We start from the raw sequence: 6,553 nt of genomic DNA, 5'->3' as shown, positions 1-6,553 counted from the left end.
AGGTAGAAGTGGAGGGAATCGATCTATTGCCTGAAGTGTTTATCTCGATCTGATTACAAATTGGGATACACGAATGGAGAGGAACGATAGGAAATTAGGGTTCTTGCCGCCGCTGCCGAGTCGTGATCCTCTGGATGCCTTGCTCCATCGGGTGGTCTTGGTTAAGTAGCGAGTGCGGCTGGGCTTCACCGAACCCAGTCAGGCCCATAGACTCGAGGGTTGGCCTTGGGCACGCGCTGGGGCCGGCCTCCTTCCGGCCCAGCTTGGCTGTCCTGCGCGCCCGGTATGTCAGTGGTGCTGACATCCCCCCTCCTTGTGTCGAGGCTTGCCCCCAAGCCTCAGCATGTGGGAAGCGTGCCTGTAGAGCAGCTTTGTCTTCCCAAGTGGTGTCCATCTTGTCGCCTTGAGACCACTGAACCTTAACCTGTTCAACCATGCCTCTTGTCCCTTTGCACCATCGTGATTGCAGAATCTGCACTGGTACTGCCAACCTGTCGTGATCAATGGGTAGTTCTGGGGTAGCCTCCGTACCTGGAAGTAGTGCACGCCGGAGCATCGACACATGAAAGACCGGGTGCACGGTGGCATCTAGAGGCAGCTGAAGCTTATATGCGACATCGTTGACCTTGGCGATGATTGGAAAGGGGCCGAAGAACTTGAATGATAGCTTGTGATTGGCGCGCGGAGCAACCGATGTTTGAATGTATGGCTGTAGCTTGAGGAATTCCTTGTCGCCCACTTCAAACTGGCGCCAGGAGCGCTTCTTGTCTGCCTGAGCTTTCATGCATTAGCGTGCGCGATTGAGGTGTTGCTGAAGTAGTTGCTGCACTACTTGTCGCTCCTCCAGCCATGATAGCAGAGCCGGGACCGAGTAGGAACATGCTGCTGAGATGCCCCAGTGCCTGGGTTCGTAACCAAACAGGGCCTTGAAAGGTGTCATCCCGATCGCCGAGTGATGGGTCGAGCTGTAGCAAAACTGGCAAGTGGGATCCAAAAGCTCCAACATCGAGGACATGTGTGCGTGAAGCAACGAAGGTAAGTTTCCAGGCATTGGTTGACCCTCTCCGTTTGACCGTCTTTCTGCGGATGGTTGGCCATGCTCAGCCGCAGCTCTGTTCCAGCATACTTGAAGAGTTCCTGCTAGAAATGGCTGGTGAAAACTGGGTCGCGGTCAGAGACAATGGCTCCGGGCAGCCCGTGCAGCTTGTAGACTTGGTTTATGTATAGCAAGGCCACCTTTGATGAAGTATAGGGGTGTGCTAGAGGCAGGAAATGGGCAAACTTTGTCCTCTTGTCCACAATGACCAATAGGCAGTTGAATTTTCCGGATTGCGGCAGGCCATCGACGAAATCCATAGTAATCATGTCCCATGGTGCAGTTGGTATTGGTAGTGGGTTGAGGAGTCCAGGACTTGCAGATCTATCTGGCTTGGCCTGTTGGCATATGGAGCAACAACGTACATAGTTGTGCACATGGGTCTTCATTTTCGGCCAAGCAAAGAGTCGCCGGATGCGTCGATGCGTAGCTGGAATGCCTGAATGTCCCCCCATAGGACTGTCGTGGAATGCTGCAATGATCTTCTATTGGAGAGTTGCGAACCCACCCAGCCAAATGCGCCCTCTGAACCTGATTAGCCCTTGGGTGAGAGTGAATCTCTCCTTCGGGTCTGGGCAAACTGCAAGCTGTTCTAGTAGCCGCTGTGCTTGGGGGTTTGCGTTATAGCTGGACAAGATGTCTTCCAACCACGTTGGCTGGCAGGAGGTGATTGGATTCAGAATCTCGTCTGGTTTGGCACGAGAAAGGGCATCCGCAGCTGTATTGTCCTTCCCCTTTTTGTATTTGATGGTGTATTGCAGCCCCAACAGCTTAGTGAACGCTTTCCTCTGCCACGGGGTCGCCAGGCGTTGCTCTTCGAGATGAATGAGGCTTTTATGGTCTGTATGGATTGTAAATTCTCCGTGTTGAAGGTAAGAGCGCCATTGGTCCACCGCTACTATCACTGCCAAATACTCTTTTTCATATGTTGACAATCCCTGGTATCGAGGCGCCAAAGCCTTGCTCATGAACGCTATCGGATGGCCTTCTTGTTGCAGAACGGCCCCAATGCCGTATTCGCTTGCGTCTGTCTCTATTGAGAATGGCTTGTTGAAGTCTGGTAGCGCGAGGACTGGGGCTGATATCAACTGTGTTTTCAGCAACTGGAAAGCTTCTTCCGTTGTTTGTGTCCATACAAACGGCACGCCCTTTTTGAGGAGATTGGATAGTGGCTTGGCAATGACCCCGAAGTTGCGCACGAATCTTCTGTAGTACCCGGCAAGTCCCAAGAAACTGTGAACTTCCTAAACGTTTGTAGGTGCTTGCCAGTTTGCAACTGACTGGATCTTCCCTGGGTCTGTGGCAACTCCTTTCGCGCTGATGACATGGCCTAGGTATGTCAACTGCTGCTGACCAAACGAGCACTTGCTCATCTTGACTTTCCAGTGGTCGCGTCGAAGCAACTCCAAGGTTTGGCGCAGGTGCTGCGGGTGATCTTGCAAGGTCCGGCTGAAAACTAGTATGTCATCGAAGAACAGGAGGACGCAGTGCCTTAGGAGAGGATTGAATGTGAAATGAATGGCTCCATTGAAAGTGGCTGGACCGCCTGCGAGGCCAAATGAGACTACCAGAAATTCAAAGTGCCCTGAATGAGTTTGAAACGTTGTTTTGTACTCTTCCCCTTCTGCCAACCTGATTTGGTGGTACCCAGCACGGAGGTCCAGCTTCGAGAACCATTGAGCACCGTGTAACTCGTCAAGCAGCTGTTCGATGATTGGTATTGGAAACTTAGCCACACATGTGAGAGCATTCAAGCGACGGTAATCCACACATAACCTCCATGTGCCGTCTTTCTTCTTTACTAGGATCACCGGAGAAGAGAAGGGACTCGAGCTCCGCTGAATAATGCCCGTGCGGAGGAGTTCTTCAACTTGCTTCTCTATTTCATCCTTGTGCTCTGGTTTGTGCCTGTAGGGTCGGATGTTAAAAGGCTGCTCCCCTGGGATTAGAGGGATCTTGTGGTCACAAGCACGCCGAGGGGGTAGTTCAGTTGGTTCTCCGAACACATCTTCAAATTCTGTGAGTATCTCTCTGATGCAGTCTGGCGTGGGGTCAACCGGCTCTCCATTTGATGGAATGGCGTGCAATTGCGCCATGTAAGCCACATCATTGTTGTTGCAGAGCCCTTGCAGTTGCAGGTTGTTAATGACCAAGCACTCTGTCGACTCTGCGTCATGCCCTTTCAGAGAAATTGATCCTTGATCTGAAGGAATTTCGATATGCTTGGCCTTCCAATCCACTGTCATTGGGCTATGCTCCTCGAGCCAATCCATTCCAAGTATAGCATCGTATATGCCCAGTGGCAACACCTTCATATCAGTTTGAAATTCGTGCCCTTGAGAACATCAGGAGCATTGAGGAATCACCGACGAGCACTTGAGTTCACCTCCATCAGCTACACGGACTCTGTAAGTTCTGGGCAACGGCTTGACTCCTTTCAGGAATGCCGCCAGTTTGTTGTTGACGAAGGTTGTGGAACTGCCTGAATCCACTAACATCAGAACTTCCCTGCCCTGGATCCATGCTTGCAATTGAAATGCTTTGGCAGAAACTCCCCCTGATAGTGCTGAACGAGAGATGGCCATCACCACGTCGTCCACTAGCTGTGAGTGGATCTATTTGTCCACGGGCTCGTCGAGGCTGAACAATTCCAGCAGTTCTTCGACGACGTGCAGCTGCACGGACGTGGGGCACACGTGATTGTGCCCCCATCTTTCCCCGCATTTGAAGCAAAGACCGCGAGCACGTCGGTAGTCGCCAAGGCTTTGACCTTGGAGGTGTCGGCGCGACGATCCGCTGCCGGTGTTGGTGAAGCTGCCGGAGTCGGTCGTGGTGGCGGAGGCAGCGGGAGTGGCGTGCTTGGCCGGAGTATGGTGTCGGCGCCGCGCGGCGTGGCCCGCGGCTGGTGCGTTTGCTGCGCCGATTCGATGACCTCCTCTTGCAGCAGCGCCAAAGAGCACACCGTGTCCAGGTCCGGCGGTTGTTGGATCAACACGACCGCACGTATATCCGCCCGCAAGCCCTCGACAAAACGAGTGAGATAAAAGTAAGGATATATAGCTTCAGAGTAAGATGCCAAATGATTCACAATTAGCTCAAAACGCTCAATGTAATCTGCTACAGATGAGGTTTGTCGAATGGTGTAAAACTGACGAATCAGTAACTAGTGTTTATCCCGACCAAAACGGGTGCAGAGCAGAGCTGCAAATGCCTCCCAATCGAATTCTGAGAGGCGGTTTTGGAGGGATTGCAACCAAACAGAGGCTGCCCCAGAGAAATTTAGTGCAGCCGTAGGTACCCAGAAAGAAGAATGGATCCCGAACATGGAAAAGTATTGCTCACATAGCGTTTTCCATAATTTCGGGTTGTCTCCCGCGAATTGGGGAAACGTCACGGATGGGTGTGCTTGGCCCAGTCCGGCCAGTAGCTGGCTCGCATGAGCAAAGGGGGATAGGGGAGGGGCAGGCGAACGGGATCACATCAGTAGGAGAACGATGTGATGGACAAGACCCATCCATTAGCTTAGCATTATGATCGTTAAGTTTTATTGCTATTGCTTTCTTCATGACTTATACATATTCCTCTGACTAGGAGGTTATGCAACTCCCGAATACCTGAGGAACACCTTGTGTGCTATCAAACGTCACAACGTAACTGGGTGATGATAAAGATGTTCTACAGGTGTCTCCGAAGGTGTTTGTTGGGTTGACATAGATCAAGATTAGGATTTGTCACTCCGTGTATCGGAGAGGTATCTCTAGGCCCTCTCGGTAATGCACATCATAATCCTTGCAAGCAATGTGACTAATGAGTTAGTTACGGGATGATGTATTATGGAATGAGTAAAGAGACTTGCCGGTAACGAGATTGAACTAGGTATGGAGATACCGACGATCGAATCTCGGGCAAGTAACATACCGGTGACAAAGGGAATTACGTCTGTTGTCATAAGGTTCGACCGATAAAGATCTTCGTAGAATATGTAGGAGCCAATATGGGCATCCACGTTCCGCTATTGGTTATTGACCGAAGAGGTGTCTCAGTCATGTCTACATAGTTCTCGAACCCGTAGGGTCCGCACGCTTAACGTTCGTTGACGATATAGTATTATATGAGTTATGTATGTTGGTGACCGAATGTTGTTCGGAGTCCCGGATGAGATCACGGATATGACGAGGAGCTCCGGAATGGTCCGGAGGTAAAGATTAATATATTGGACGATATGGTTAGGCCAAGGGGTCAATCCCATGAGGCTTTAGGTCGGTGCAAAAGGAGTTTTGCGGAGGCCAGGGGGCCAAACGCCGGAGACCCTGGCGTCTGGCCCTGGGCCAGACGCCGAGGTCCATGGCGTCTGGGCCAGACGCCAAGCATTGTGGCGTTTGGTCCTGGAGTCCGAGTGGGACTCTTGCCTTTCGGGCAACACCGACTTTGAGGAGGCTTTTGCTCCAAGTTTCGACCCCAGGGCTCAACATATAAATAGAGGGGCAGGGCTAGCACCAAAGACACATCAAGAAACACCAAGCCGTGTGCCGGCAACCCCGCCCCTCTAGTTTATCCTCTGTCATAGTTTTCGTAGTGCTTAAGCGAAGCCCTGCGGAGATTGTTCTGGTTGCATCATATACAACTCTTGTTTAAGAAATCCATTAAGTAATGCAGGTTTGACATCCATTTGCCAAATTTCATAAAATGCCGCAATTGCTAACATGCTTCGGACACACTTAAGCATCGCTACGATTGAGAAAATCTCATCATACTCGAACTTGTCGAAAACCTTTCACGACAAGTCGAGCTTTGTAGATAGTAACACTACCATCAGCGTCCGTCTTCCTCTTGAAGATCCATTTATTCTCAATGTCTTGCCGATCATCGGGCAAGTCCACCAAAGTCCACACTTTGTTCTCATACATGGATCCTATCTCAGATTTCATGGCCTCAAGCCATTTTGCGGAATCTAGGCTCATCATCGCTTCCTCATAGTTCGTAGGTTCGTCCTGGTCTGGTAACATGGCTTCCAGAATTATTTACCGTACCACTCTGGTGCGGAACGTACTCTGGTGACCTACAAGGTTCGGTAGTAAATTGATCTGAAGTTTCATGATCATTATCATTAGCTTCCTTGCTAAATTCTGTAGGAATCACTGAACTGATTTCTGTGATGAACTACGTTCCAATTCGGGAGAAGATACAATTACCTCTTCAAGTTCTACATTCCTCCCACTCACTTCTTTCGAGAGAAACTCCTTCTCTAGAATGGATCCATTCTTAGCAACGAATATCTTGCCTTCGGATCTATGATAGAAGGTGTACCCAACAGTCTATTTTGGGTATCCTATGAAGACACATTTCTTCGATTTGGGTTTGAGCTTATCAGGTTGAAGCTTTTTCACATAAGCATCGCAGCCCCAAACTTTAAGAAACGACAGCTTAGGTTTCTTGCCAAACCATAGTTTATACGGT

Source organism: Aegilops tauschii, chromosome 4, assembly GCF_002575655.3.
Source record: "Aegilops tauschii subsp. strangulata cultivar AL8/78 chromosome 4, Aet v6.0, whole genome shotgun sequence".
Taxonomy (NCBI): domain Eukaryota; kingdom Viridiplantae; phylum Streptophyta; class Magnoliopsida; order Poales; family Poaceae; genus Aegilops; species Aegilops tauschii.
The sequence above is the reverse complement of the archived record's forward strand: the minus strand, read 5'-3'. Positions refer to the sequence as shown.